This window comes from Cavia porcellus, unplaced genomic scaffold, assembly GCF_034190915.1.
Source record: "Cavia porcellus strain 051 isolate PalLab524CR breed Dunkin Hartley unplaced genomic scaffold, mCavPor4.1 scaffold_28, whole genome shotgun sequence".
In the NCBI taxonomy this organism is placed as follows: Eukaryota; Metazoa; Chordata; class Mammalia; order Rodentia; family Caviidae; genus Cavia; species Cavia porcellus.
The window spans coordinates 11,028,248-11,044,215 of NW_026947511.1; the positions used below are offsets into that span (position 1 = coordinate 11,028,248).

At 36.9% G+C, this 15,968-nt stretch overlaps 1 protein-coding gene and 1 pseudogene across 6 annotated transcripts in view; one reads left to right on the top strand and one right to left on the bottom strand.

Annotated features, from left to right (window-relative positions):
* The window catches only part of Minpp1 (multiple inositol-polyphosphate phosphatase 1), a 136,315-nt gene that overhangs the window by 86,458 nt on the left and 33,889 nt on the right, over window positions 1–15,968 (bottom strand). The gene's annotated exons all lie outside the window — the stretch shown is intronic.
* Window positions 14,075–15,960, top strand: LOC100717291 (asparagine--tRNA ligase, cytoplasmic-like; annotated as a pseudogene).

The following is a 15,968-nucleotide window of genomic DNA, read 5'->3' on the forward strand; positions in this document are numbered from 1 at the left end:
TAATCAGAAGCAGCAGATGACTGCTTAACCTTTACCCAAGTTTTATATTATAGAAACATGACTACTGGGGCTGGGGATTTAGCTCAGCGGCATAAATGCCTGCCTTGCAAGTGTGTGGTCATGAGTTTAATCTCTGGTACCGATAAAAAAGAAAAAAGACAAAAAAAAAAAAAAAAAAGAAAAGAAAAGAAACATGACTACTGTTCTTAAATATAATTGGTAAACCTATTAAAATATCACTTCTTGCTACCCCTCCATATATCAGGTTATAAATTTAGTGCATCTGGCTCTTCTAGGAAAACAGAGCAGTAGTTTGGGACCTTCCTGATTTACCACATCAACAGGAAATCCCTAAGCCCCTGAAAAACACAAAATAACTGCATAGTCAAGAATTCTCTATGAACCAATAGCTTCAAGAACTGCCTGTGCTTTGGATCTGTGAAAGAAAGCAAAGGGAAGCCACTGATTGCTTGAACAATCTCAGAAGGGAGAACCCTAAAGAACCAAGTAGTCATGGGGAATTTCTGTGGGCCAATCCAAGATGGCAGCTCTAGTGGGGAACAGTGTAGCCCACCTTACGCGGAAGCAAAGTCAGCAGGCTGCTAGGCTCAGTGCTGGAGAAACACAGTCCCCATAAGCTCTCCAAAGACAAAACCCACACTGGAAAGAAAGAGACCCAGTAGCTAGGGACAACAGGGATGAAGCAGGGAGTAGATCTAGATGACAGTGGGAGATGGGAGGGCGTGAGGAAAGCTCAGCACGCAGCTCACAGTACTTCCTCCTGAACAAGAAGCTGTGTCAGCTTAGACAAGTAGCCTGGCCCAAGCATGCTAACTGTTCAGGAAAACTCAATTCATATTAAAACGAACTATAGAAAAGAAACAGAAGAGAATACAGAACAGAAAAACACCCATACAGAAACTGAAAGTATGCTAGAAACACATACTCAACAAATACACCAAAACTGTAACAGTACTTCAAAAGACTAAATTTCAAAAAACAATTTCACTACTTTGAGATTAATATTCTCTAAAATAGTGTAAAATTGAAAATTCATTTAATTATAGATTCTAAGTCTCATCTTTACTTATGGTATTTGTTACTGGAGTCATCTAAAGGACCTAAAACCTGTATTCATTTCCAAGAAGCATTCTCTTAGGTCCAAAGTAACAAAGCAGTAGCACTCAGATTACAGCTATATACACATCAAAATAAAAAGTGGAAACTGAAACAGACACTTCTCAAAAGAAGAACAAATGCCCAATAAGTATATTAAAAAATGTTCAGCATCTTTTACCATTAGACAAATGGAATCAAAATACCGAGATTCCATTTTACTCCAGAAAGAGTATCTATCATCAAAAACAAAAACAACAAATGCTGGCAAGTTTGTGGGGGAAAAAGGAACCTCCCTACATTGTTGGTGAGAATATAAACTAGTACAAAAACTACAGAAATCATTAAGTTCCTCAAAAAAACCAAATGGAGAAATTCTATTTGGCATAGCTGTTCCTCTTCTGCATATCTTTGTGAAAGAGTTGAAGACATTACAGTGATACACGCATTTCCATGTTTATAAAAGTACAACTCACAGTAGTTTAATCTTGAAAGTTGCCTGTATGTCTACCAATAGATGAATTAATCAAGAAAATGGAGTACACACAATGGAGTACTACTCAGCCATAAAGGATAAATTTGACTTATTACAGGAAAATGGACATACCTTGAGTACACAATGCTAAGTGAAATAAATTTGACACAGGTTAAATATCGCACTGTTTCTCTAATATGAGAAATTCAAAGTACATAGAAAAGAGCAAAATAAAAGACAGATAACAGAAAACAGCAAGACAGACTTTGTGGAGATGGGGAGGGTACCTGATGATAAGAGGGAAGGAAAAGGGTGGGAATAGGAAGTAAAAAGGATCAAAATACAATATGTGTATGTACCAATTTCCCACAGTGGGGTGTATTTATTGTTTCACAATATATACAAAGAAGTAAAATAAAATGTTTATTGGGAGCTTTATGAGAAATCAAATAGGTTTATACACGAGATTCACACAGGAAGTCATATAATAAGAAATACATTATTGTCTTGGGCCATTTTATTAGCTTCAATTTAAATACATGTATTTTTAAATTGTATTTTTCAATAAGAAGGATATCACAATTTTTATAAATCTCACAAGTATTGTCTTCTTATGCAAAGCAATTTGTATTACAGAAGCTTGCAACATATGAAAAACAGTGGTTAAATGGTCTGGTCAAATGTGCCAATTTAAGATAAGGGTAAACTAAGATTGTAGTCACTGTTTTGTGACACAAAACTGTCTAAAAACTAGAAACTAGAAACTAAAAAAAACACAAGGGGTTAATAGCATAGCTCAATACTGGAGCACTTGTCAAGCATGAGCAAATAAAGTTAGAATGAGATTTTGCCTGAAAGTCCAAATACGCCTATAGGAAATAACAAGAAACTTAAAACTGATTTTTTTGTACTTTATGTATTTCCACCATAACCAAGTAAAATATTTTAAGTTTATGACATAATGCCAAATATAAGAGAGCAATGAGCACAATTTCATTTCTTTTTGTCTTTGTAGTAGCAAATACTCTTGCAATTTCAGAAAAAGGAGCTAAATGGCTGGCATTACTCATATTTATTTCTACAAAGAACCCTAGATAAAATGATTCGGCTCAATTTTCCAAAACATAGTAAAGAAGAGACTTTTCAGAGATCCATTCGGCTAACTGGTTAGATATTACAGTGCCAAGGGCCAGGTGCCATGCTACTTTCCCTCCTTAAGGCTGGGACACAGACAGGAGAGGAAGCAGCGAGGTAAAGAATCTTTGCAGAGCAGCATGTATTCAAGTACTAGGACAACCCAGAGAAAAAGATGAACTGGACAGAGGAACTGCTGTTCGAGGTACTGTGAAAACATTCCTAGTAAGTTTTAAAATACAAATGCTGCTCATTGCAGCTAAAGTATAGTGCAGTAGCTGGTTTACACTATAGTGTAGGTATTACACCCTTCTAGAGATGACAAAAACTTAGGAATTACTTCCCTGTTATCTTTGGGCACCAATTAAATACAGGAAAACTAACATTCATCAAATTCACAGGAATAGCTTAATTTAAAAAAAGGGGGATAGTGGGGGTTAGTGGTATAGCTCAGTACTAGCATGTGCAAGGCCTGGGTTTCAGCTCCAGGAGTAACAAATAAAAGTTGCACAGAATCTTACTGCAGTCAGTGAAGCCCTGCTCTATCTTCAGTTAATTAAAAACAAAAGTAGAAGGTCCAAAACTATATATTGTCCTCTATCTGATTTTTATTTTGTTTTTTCAAAAGACTAGGGTTTTGTTGTTGTTGTTGTTTTTGGCAGTCCTGGAGATTGAACTCTGAGCCTTCACACTGAGCTACATACCCAACTGTTACATCTGTTATATTTATTGTTTGAGACAGAGTCTCATTGAATTGATAATTTTCCAGGTTGGGCTAGAGTTTGCAATCCTCCTGCTGCAAGTCTCCCAGAATGCTGAGATTACAGTTTTGTGCCACCAGGCCCAGCAAAACACATGTGAAATTGAAATTAATTTATAATTTCATCCCTTGGATCTGGATGCAAACTCATGTCAGCCCAACCTTTCAAAAAACTGAGCAACTTTATAGAATAACTGAGCAGAGTAAAAGTGAAGGGCATAGACCTGTGGGTTGAAATCCAGACAGCATAACCTACTTAGGCAAGTTACTACAACTCTCTCACTCTTATTTCTTGCCAAATGAAAATAAGCCACTTCCTTTATATAAGATAATAGAGTGCTTGGAACAGAGCAGTTAATCCACATGTAATAGCAAACAACCAAGGCCACAGCAAAAGCTAGAGCAATTACAGCAATGATTGCCCCAAACACACCTTTTGGTGGTATAGAGCTAGGACCCAGGAGTTGAGTCAGGTGAGTTTTTGTTATAAGAGATCAGCACATAACACTTTCTGCTAAAGATAAACATGGAATCAAGTGGCAAACTGACGAGCATATTTTAATTTTTTTAAATTATTTTTTTATTTTAAGACAGGGTCTTGTTAAGTCTCTAAATTCCCCAGGTTGGGCTTTAACTCATGATCCTTGGCTTTCCAGATTGTTGGGATTATAGGCATGCACCATTGTGTCTAGCTAAATAGTGTATTTTAAAACTCATGAGATTCCTTGAAATACCAAAATTCAACTGCAAAAGCAAAAATGTAGGTATTCCATTAGTCAAGTTTAGTACATACAATCTATACCAAATAAATCACTTGGAAAAATACTCAATGCCCTCTTTTTGTGTGTGTGTGTGTGTGTGTGTGTGTGTGTGGTACCAGGGATAGAAATCATGACCTTGAGCTTGCCAGGCAGGCATTTCTGCTGCTGAGCTAAATCCCCAGCCTCAATGCCCTCTTATATTAAAAAACAAATGTGTAGACCCAGAGTAAAGCAAATAATTTAAGAATTTAGACACTTAGATTTACTTTCAAAATCACTGCCGATTTAAAATATTTTTAAGTTAAATCAGTTTTTATCTGGTAAAGAAACACATTGTTAATTACACATTTTAGAAATGCATATTAGCGGAGGTAGCCTATATTGGATACTTCATAACAGGATCCTAGAAGAGAATATAAATCTGAATTAACCAATCTAAAAAAAAAAAAAAAAAAACCCAATACTTTACCCAACATGGAATTTGGTTGAAAAAACACAAATCCTACGGAGTAAGATAATGGGTTCCTTCTTAAATAAGGCATCAATTATCCAAGAAGTTATAAAAAGCAAAAACCGTATTTCTCAGGTTTTTAATTTGAAACAAAATGCACTAAGAAAAATATACTCAATAGAAATACAGTCCTACAAAAAACTGAACATCGGTAAAGAAAGCCTCAAGAGGATAAACAAAGAGACAAGAAATCTTCCTTTAGGAACATACCACATGACTAACTGCTTCCTAAAATTAAAAATACCATGCCTCTAAGGGGTTATCTAGACCAGCTTCCTCCAGTCATTATAAGGCACTCAGTGAAGTCACACTTTCCATCTTAAATTCAATTTAGTTAGGGGAGTATCCAGGCACCTAAATTTTTATTCTAGCTTGGAAAAAAGGGAACATGTGAACAAAAAATTATTTTTAGTTTCACAGAACCAGTACCTGGGCTAACTGTCATCATTCAGAGCTATCCATAGCACTGCACTGTGGATTTTGTGGTGATATTCAGACTCGATGTGATCTATGTGTTTCATATTTCCTACATTTTTTCCTCTCATATGTGAATCTCTTCTCTTTGCCAACCAATCTTTTATCTGTGGTCCTCATTCTTAGATAATAACTAAAACCAGGTTGGTCGTTTTTTCTAAGACACAGGATAACACAATACCACAGTAGAAAATGTGAATGCTAGGGCCAGGGATTTAGCTCAGTGGCAAAAGGGCCTGCGTGGAAGTGTAAGGTCGTGAGTTCAATCCCCGGTACCAAAAAAACCCAGAAGAAAATGTGAATGCCTCATGCCTTTTGCTTTTTGACAGTAATATTTTTACAAGTCAAGTGTATTGTAATTCAACACACATAAACATATATATATATATATATATATATTATTTAGAGAGAAAAAGCAATACAGAAAAAAGGGTAGAAATAATACAGAATTTCATAAGAAAACACTAAGAAATCACTAGTTGATAAATTACATATTGTCATCTTAGAAACAGTTGTTCAAGTTACAAAATCAAAGCATAAATAGTAGACAATCAAACAATGACAGTGCAATCCATTCTTTTCAATGATCGAGCAAAAACTTAGTACTATGGTTATCTGACACACTTAATCACACATATAGTTACATTCTTTAGAGCACTTTTCTTCCTTTTCATTTTTACAATATCTATTATACATTTTGGATATTATTACTCCTTCAGTTTTATTATTTTTTTATACTAGAGAGACAATGTGGTATTTATAAATATGAGTCTTATTTATTTCACTTATGAGGATAGTCTCAAGTTGCTTCCATTTACCTATAAAAGCCTCAAGATCATCCTTTTTATAGCTGAGTAAAATTCCATTGTATAAAAAGTTCCACATCTTTTTCATCCACTCTGCGGTTGTTGGGCATTTTGGTTGTTTGCAAGATTTAGCTATTACAAATTATGCTGCTATGAACATGGCTGCATATATATCGCTGTAATATGAGCTTTTCAATTTTTCTGGGAACATATCCAGGAGGGGAATAGCTGGATTGAGTGGAACTTCCAATCCTAGTTTTTTGAGGAACCTCCATACTGATTTCCATAGTGACTGTACCAGTCTACGCTTACACCAGCAGTGGAGAAGTGTTCCTTTTTTCCCACAGCCTCGACAACAAAACATGCATTTTTTGAATAAAAATCTTTCTAAAATCACATAAAACAAATTAGCATTTTAAGGACTATGTGCAAATCGTTCTTAAACGTATTACACACATTTTATTGACTACAGACTAAGACACTTGGGTTCGTTTTCATCTTTTAAAAATTTACAATAGCAGACTATGAGAAATGTGGCTTACAGAAATCTCTGAGAAAAACAGTTTACAAAATGAGAAACTAGGGGCTGAGGGTGTAACTCAGTGGCAAAGAACATGCACAGCTCTCACATATTTAATCCATAACAATCCCCAAAAGAGAGAAAAGAAAAAATTTTATATTTTATCAAGTATGTTATTAGCATGATTGTAAAATTAAAAATCCTAAAGAGAACTAAAATTTATTTTTAAGCACCTATATAGCGTTTTACACAATTTTAAAAATCTAACTTTACACTTGATTTTCTTACTTCAAACAAAACAACATATAGAGTTCACTAAATGTCTTGGTCAAAGTTTGAAGGGTAAAAAGCACAGTTTAACACACCCTTAAATAAGTTACAATTAAGAGAATGTTAAGTATTTTTTGTTCGGAATATAAATCACTTGAGTCTCAAACATAGGTTTTTCCTCACTCTTTTGGTTTTTGTACCCAGAATAGTAATCTGTAGTAGTTTAATTGAAAATATTAAAGATAATAAAAAAGCTTTATTCTTCAAGACTCCCCAAGAAAAACAGTCTTTCTTCCTCATCACCATTAAGAAAGTTTAAACAAATTATGTAAATCATAATTCTGAAACATAAAATTCAAAAGAAGTTAGCCTATAACTATTCAGAGTTTTTGAACTATACAGTTCAAATCAAGGATCCTTTTACAACTAAGAATGGCAGAATGCCTTTCTTATCAACAGTAACAACAAGGCAATGTGCAGACTAATTTCTACACTTCATGGTTTGAAACTCAGGTATATTAAAAAAAACAAAACCTGACTACTTCCACAGGGAAAAAAATCTGTCCAAAAGGAGAACATTTTCCTTCCAAAGAGTTAAAATAATCCCTTGTAAGCAGTTTCACATTCTTATATCTGTTTGCCCTTTCACAGGACTTGCTCAAATTTCCATTTCAGACAAAGTTAAGTAGTATGAGTGGTCAATGGAAAAAACCAAACAATGTTTCTACTACCAAAAACGGTAGCTAGGACTATGAGTATCTTCAACTACAGAAGACTAAAGGAGTTACAGGGTTTGTGCATGACCACACATACAAAAGGGTTTTTGCAGTGGTTTGCTTGTTAACTCTAAACACTGCAAAGCAAACACACAAGATTATCCATGGTTGCCATTAAAGGTATAATATGCCAGATTTCCCTAAAGTAAATAAGTAACTTGTAGGAAGACATGATTTGGTTCCATATCTAGGAATATGCTGCTCTTTGCTCTAAGTGCTATAACTTACGGTAATCTTAGAAGAATTGAATCTGGTTCTAAGGCGTCTCATAGGAACTTGGGGCACAGGCCCAACATTGTTTGAAAAATTCAAATTTCCAGTTTTTTTCTTGAGAATAGCCCAAGAATGATATGAGAACATTTCTGGGTTTCTCCAGTCCTAGGCTAGTCTATGATTAACTCTAAAACACTAGCAACAGCATACAGGAGTAAATGTGACAAAGTCTAAATGAGAAAGTAAGGAAATATGTGTCATATATACACAGTCAACATAATCTAGATAAATTGACAAACAAGAAAGGAACAGCAGGCTGCAATGGCATGTACCTGTAACTCCAGCTAGCACTCTGGGAGGCTGAGGGAAGATCACTCATTGATGCCTACCTAGGAAATTTAACAAGACCTTATCTCAACACAAAATTTAAGCCAGGCATGTGCAACATGCCTATAATCCCAGCACTCAGGAGGCTGAAGCAGGAAGATTACTGTGAATTCAAGGCCAGCCTGAACTACAAAGCAAGATCTTGTGTCCCTCTACCCCCGCCAAACAAACCTTAATAACAAAAACAAAAATAAAAATCATTCAAAAAAATTTTTTAAAGGGGTGGTAGCAAGGGGTCAGCAGTTGTGCTTGTTCTGGGTTCAATCCCAGCACTACAAATAGAGAAAAGGTATAAAGGGAATTGTTTCTCACTTTACATGATCCATACATAAGGCATTGCTTATGACTTCGCCATAAGATTACTGATAACATAAAGATTGATATATATCCCACCCTGATATCCCATGTAGTTCTCTTTGACACTACTATTCAATAAACATGTTCACAATGCCTTGACAGAGCAGACAAAGTTTCTTCTTTAACCAAAGAATGCAGTATTTGACAGGAAGATAAAAATGATTTTTAAAGGAGGGAATGCCAGATCAGCAATGAGGTATATTCAAGACCCACTACATCTGCGGTTCTCAAGTTTTAGGGGGCAGGAAACCATTCAGCCAGGCAGGGTAGTGCACACCTGTAATCTCATAGTTCAGGAGGCTGAGACAAGGGGAGCACCATGAGATTGAAGCCAACCTGGGCTACACAATGAGTACAAGGGCAGTCTGGAATACATTGCAAGATCCTATCTCAATCCCTCTGCCCCAAATAAAAACAATCATGGGATCTTATCTTAGAGAAATACACATACTCATAAAGACTTGAATATGGTTTTAGGAGTTCAGACTCTCCACATCCCAAGAATCTCTGTGATATATATTACAATCTGATATATATTACAATTCTGAGGAGTGATGAACCCATAATTCTTATTGGCTTATTATCTCCAGAATAATACGCATTCCAGAAGTCTGATTTTATCCTAACAAATCCTGTACTTAAAATGTCTAAACAGAATGAAATAAATTTACTGATACTAAATTAAATTACTGATACTAAATTACTGATAATTAAAATGTTCTATAAACTGGCTTTAAATCTTCCTATTGTTATTAAACTGTTTCTAATTATGTTTTCTGAGTTATGAGCCATTGAGAAACAGTCTTTTACTAGTCATACTTTTCAAATTAAAATACCTTCCCCCCATATAATACCTATTCTATCTTTGGGACTCCTAGCAGAACAGTTTCCCAAAAGATGTAGAAATTCAAAGGTAAGGAATAAGACACATTTAACTCTGTCCTCTCCTGAGATAAATGCATTAAATTTGGGATGTCACATTTTCCAAATGACAAAACTACTTTAAAAGTAGTATATTTTGGCTTAAAAAAAAACCTCTAGGAATGTAAACTACTAGTACAAATTTAAGAAAGTAAATGAATGTTTTAGGGTTTGGATTTAGTAAACTTAGATCTTATTTTAGAAATAAGAAGTTCAATGTAATCAACTGAATTAGCTAAGGTTTATCAGGAAGAATGCAATCTTCCAAATTACACCAGCCTTTACTCATGTAAATTGGTCAGAAGATTTTATTAAACCCTCAATCAAAAACAAAATTTAATTTGAATTCTAAAAGTATGCCATTAAGTAAGGACTGTGTGTATGACAAGTGTGTAGTCAAAATAGGCAAAACTCTCTAATATTTAGTCATCCAAAAATCTCAACCTGCAAAATAGCTAATAATTATATGTCTTCCCTCAAATGTACTCAGCTAGATCTTTGTAAGCTCTTAATTAATGTTTCACACTCAACTGATATTATGTAACATGTGTTTTAAAACATGATCCATGAATATCAAATAGAGCTTTACACAATTATTATAATTCCCATACTTATATAAGTGCACAAATAGTCAAAATGAACTGCCAGGCATACTGGATGCTTTGGGAAGAAAGTTACCAAGAAAAAAAATTCAAGTCTTCTTATACATTCTATTGTAACACCAGCTATAGTGAATATTTCAAGAAGAAGAGATTTGACAGCTTAACACAGTTCTGGAACTAACATGACTTAAACATAAAAGTTTTTTCTCACAGAAAAATATAGAGAAATAGCTCCTGTTTGATAGCCAAAATGCAGTAATAGGGAACAGGCTTACATTTGCCTTAAACTCCATAAGCTGTATAAAATATATGAAATACTAGTTTTCAGACACTCCACTATAGTCACACTAAGAAAGAAGGAAAGCAAATGAAGTGACTGCAACAATTGCCCAGCCCCCTGACTAGTTTGCAAGCTGTGGTGCAGAGGGAGAGCCCAAACAGCAAGGCAACTATGAGATGGGAGTGAGAATTTAGGAAGGACACACGGGCTAGAATTTGTAGGGCAGAGTGCTAGAGAAGAAAGTTACAGGAGAAAATGCTCTGCAGCAGTTCAGCAAGGGCTCCTCAAGATATCAGTTGCCACTGAGTAGGATATGCATCTGAGAAAACTATCCAAATGGGGTGAGGGGTTGGAAAGGAACAGGTGAATAAAGTCCCAAAGCTAACACAGGCAAAGAATAGTTTGTTTTCTAACAAGCCAAATTAGGAAAATTTCAAATTGCATAGAACACTATATATATAGATTAGAAAAAATGTCTCAATGATGGGACAAAATGAACTTATCAAAAGATTATTAGAAAGAAAAAGAGAAGAGGGAAGACGTGAAGGAAGAAAGAGAAACACACAGAGAGAGTGAGCACATGCACATGTGCACGCATGCAAGAGTGGGGGGAGAGATTTACAGAGGTACATGGATCTGGAGTGTGTGATGCTGGCATAAAGGTGTGATTACTAAATTAGCCCACTAATTAGTTTGGAATCGTTCTGGGTGTGCACAATGCGAAGGCCCATCCTGGATGTGAGTGCTACCTGTCCTAGGGGCTTGTAGCCTTGACAAAATAAAAGGGACAGAAAGAGCGTCGCCAATTGTTTGCTGCTTCACGACTTTGCTACTTTTGTTACCTTTCTGTCTTCTGCCTGCCTTGAACCGTTTCTCCTCGGCAATGGCCCTGTGCCATGCTACCCTGTCTTGGAGGCAGCCAACTATGAACTTAAACCTCTACAAACTGAGCCAAAATAAACCATTCCTTCTTTAACTGTGGGTAACCAGTATTTTGTCTCAGCAATAAGAGAAGTAATTGAGAGTATTTATAAAGTAAAAATCTGATAAAAGACATATTTAGATATATTTATATTATAATTCCCATACTTATATAAGTGCACAAATAGTCAAAATGAACTGCCAGGCATACTGGATGCTTTGGGAAGAAAGTTACCAAGAAAAAAAATTATATATATATAGAAAAAATATATATATATTATATAATTTTCTATATAATATATATAGAAAAAAATAATATATATAGAAAATCTGATAAAAGACATATATATATATATATATATATATATATAAAGAACTTGCAGCAATAATGAGAAAGAAAATACAAAGATCAGTTTAAAAGTGGGCCAGAGATCTCCCCACAATAAATATAGAGGTAATAAAGAAATTCACAAAAATGCTTGCTATCACTGGTTATTAGCAAAATACAAACTAAAAGCATAATAAGATACTACCATTTCCCATTAGAACATTTAAAATTTAAAAGATCTACCATAGTAAGTGTTGGCCACAGTGGAATACCTGGAATTTTCATATACTGATGAGAAAATGTTGCAGTTTCAACCCAAATATCCTTCAAAGGGTGAATGGATAACCAAATTGTACTATCTCTCTATGATGAAATACTACTCAGTCTTAAAAAGGAATGAGATATTACTGATATATTCAACAAAATCTCATAATTATGCTGAGGGGAAGAAGTTATATCAAAAAATGTATCTACTTTATGGTTTCATTAGACAAAATACTAGAAAACACAAATTAATCTATCATGACAGAAAGCATATGAGTAGCCTGGGAATGTGAGTAAAGGAATGAATTACAAAGAATCACAAGGGTCAGGGGTAGCTCAGTGGTAGTACACACGCTTAGCACACACAAGGTCCTAGGCTTGAACCCTGGCATGAAAAAAACAAAAAGGATCATAAACTTTTAGATGCAACAGATATTTTTATTATCTTGACTGTAGTGATAATTTCATAGGTGTACAAATATGTAAAAATTCATCAAACTGTACACCTTATTCACAGCATACGTTATACTCAATTATCCCTCAAAAAAGCTTTTAAAAATATAACAACTGTTAAAGGCAAATAAATTGAGGTTAGTGAAAAAAGTCCTTCCTCATTCCATAAAGCTTTTACTGAGCCCCAACAATTCAAATTAATCCTCTCTCAGCACTTTTGTTTTGCCTATTTAGTGCTGTTATATAAATATCATCCAAACTGAAATGAGTTCCTAGGGACAATAATATAAATGGTAGCTGATGTCAATGCCTGCCCAGGCCTTTCAGAGAACCCAGAAAGACCCAGGAACTGTGTGCCCCAGTCCCAACCAATAATGATGCCCACCTGGGCCCACACTGGAGCCAGGAAGACTTAGGAATGCTGACCCTGCTGCCAGTAGATGCCAAGCATACTAGGCCAGAGCCCAAATGACATCAGTGCCTGCTCAGGCCCCACATCACAGCTAAAAGGACCTAGAAATGCAAGCTTCCCCTCCAGCTCCTCACATCTCCACAGAACAGAGCAAAAGAGAGACAACCAATAGACTGGCCTGATCAAAGAAGAGACCAACACCCAAATGGAGAGTTTTGCATCATGACTGAAGTAATACCTTACCACAGAAACTGGGTGAGAAACAGCCATGAAAGAAAGACTTAGAGATGGTGTAGCTAAATAAGGATCTCAGAATCCCCTGGAAGGAATAGGCTCAGACCAGGAAAATCATGGGGCTTGTATGTTGTTATGGGAGGCCAATATTGGTGGCATCAGAGAGGGTGGTCCTGAAAAAGGAGGCATTCCAGGGGTATATAGATCTGTGGCACTGCTGTCTACAACAAGGTCTGAATTACTATAGGTCACTAAAGGGTGGCCTGTCTTCACTAAAATCACAGTACTTTTTGTTTTGGTTTAGAGCTCTTCATGAATGGTTCTGAAGGTTTGTGATTACTCACATGATGTCTGATGCCTTTACTGTTGCTGAATTTATAACAGTAGTCAAGGTAACACAGTAGTAGTTGGAAAGTAGTTCCCTCTCTATGCCAATACCTGGATTGCCTGGAGGATCATAAATAAGACTGAAGCTTGCTTCCAATGAACAGACACTAATCCAAAGAATCTGCAAACCTCAGCACACACAAAAAATAAAAATGAAACCAGAAACATGAAAAAACAAGGTAAAAAAAGGCCTCTAAAAATTCCCAATTCCCATAAAATGGTTTAGGGGGACCTAAGGTAAGGAAATCTCAAAGTGCAGAGCAGGTAGGTCTAAAAGGGTATCAATAGAAGTAAAACAATTCAATAAGGTATTTGGTGAATTTAAGGAAGATATAACTAATCAGACAATGATCCTAATGAAACAAATGATCAGTGAGTCTAGAGAAGACATTAATAAACAGTCAGTGAAGCTAAAGAAAGATGCAAAACATAAACACCCACCATAAAAAAGAATGAGAGTAGCAGAAAAAATATGGGTAGCAGAACCAACCAATATGAAGACAGACTGTCAGACCTAAAAGAGAGGATTGTGGCCAATGATCAGTTGATGAGAATAACATTAAAAACAAGGGAGCCAGGTGGTGGTACACACTAATTCTAGGAGTTGGGACGCTGTGGCAGGAGAAGGACAACCTACGTTACATAGTGAGTTCAAGAACAGCCTGAACTGCATAGTGAAACCCTGTCTCAAAAAACAAAAGCCGAGCCTGAGTCAAGGACGTGGCTGGAGCACATTGGGGAGACCGGGCTGTGGCGGTGGTGTTGGAGACGATGTCCTTGGAAGTGACCAGGGTGGCAGCAGGCATGGTACTGGCAGAGATGTATGTGTTGGATCGAGAGGGAGATGATGCCACAGGAGATGGAACCAAGGAGAAACAGTTTAAAATAGGTCTAAAGGCTTTGATGACAGTAGGAAAAGAACCATTTCCTACCATTTACGTAGATTCACAAAAAGAAAATGAGAGGTGGGACGTTATTTCTAAATCACAAATGAAGAACATTAAAAAAATGTGGCATAGGGAACAAATGAAGACTGAATCCCAGGAGAAGAGAGAGGCAGAAGATAGTTTGCGAAGAGAAAAGAACCTAGAAGAAGCCAAGAAGATATCCATCAAAAAGGATCCAAGTCTGCCAGAGCCAAAGTGTATGAAGATTGGTGCATTAGAAGGCTATAGAGGCCGAAGAGTAAAGGTGTTTGGCTGGGTCCATAGGCTTTGTAGACAAGGAAAGAATTTAATGTTCCTGGTGTTGTGAGATGGTACAGGTTATCTTCAGTGTGTCTTGTCAGATGATTTGTGTCTGTGTTACAATGGAGTAGACTTGTCCACCGAGAGTACTGTTGCAGTTTATGAAACACTGAATCTTATCCCAAAGGGCAAGTAGGCTCCGGGGGGGCCATGAGCTGAGCTGTGACTTCTGGGAACTCATAGGCTTGGCCCTGCTGGAGGAGCTGATAACCTGATCAACAAGGAGTCTGACATTGACGTCCAGCTCAACAACAGGCACATGATGATCCGGGAGAAAACATGTCCAAAATCCTGAGAGCACGTTCTGTGATCACCACCTGCTTCCAAGAGCACTTCTTTGACAGGGGCTACTACGAAGTGACTTCTCCAACGCTGGTGCAGACGCAGGTGGAAGATGGTTCCACACTCTTTAAGCTGGACTACTTTGGGGAACAGGCATTTCTGACTCAGTCCTCTCAGTTGTACCTGGAGACCTGCCTTCCCTCGCTGGGAGACATGTTTTGTATTGCACAGTCATACAGGGCAGAACAGTCATACAGGGCAGAACAGTCCAGAACACGAAGGCACCTGGCTGGGTACACTCACGTGGAAGCAGAGTGCCCTTTCCTGACCTTTGAGGACCTCCTGAACTGGTTGTAAGACTTGGTTTGTGACGTTGTAGATAGAGTCTTAAAGTCACCAGCAGGAAGCACGGTGTCTGACCTCAATCCGAACTTCAAGCCCCCCAAATGGCCTTTCAAAAGGATGAACTACACAGATGCTACTGTGTGGCTGAAAGAACATGACGTACAGAAAGAAGATGGGACTTTCTATGAGTTTGGAGAGGATATCCCAGAAGCTCCTGAGAGACTGATGACAGACACCATTAATGAACCAATCTTGCTGTGTCGATTTCCGGTAGAGATCAAGTCCTTCTATATGCAGCGATGTCCTGAGGAGCCCCGTCTTACTGAATCAGTGGACGTGTTGATGCCCAATGTTGGTGAGATCGTGGGAGGCTCCATGCGTATCTGGGACAGTGAAGAAATTCTGGCAGCTTGTAAAAGGGAAGGCATTGATCGCACTCCCTACTACTGGTACACAGATCAGAGAAAATATGGTACATGCCTTCACGGAGGATATGGCCTGGGCTTGGAACGATTCCTGACTTGGCTCCTGAACAGATATCACATCCGAGATGTGTGCTTGTACCCTTGGTTTGTCCAGCGCTGCAAGCCATAGTTGGTTTCTCTCAAGTGTGCAGGAAAGAATACGATTCATGAAAAGAACAGATTGCTTCTTTAAAAGAAAAAAAGACAAAAGCCAAAATTTTCTCTTTATTGTTCTCTTAGAGTGTATCTGTTTCTGTCTTATCTCTTT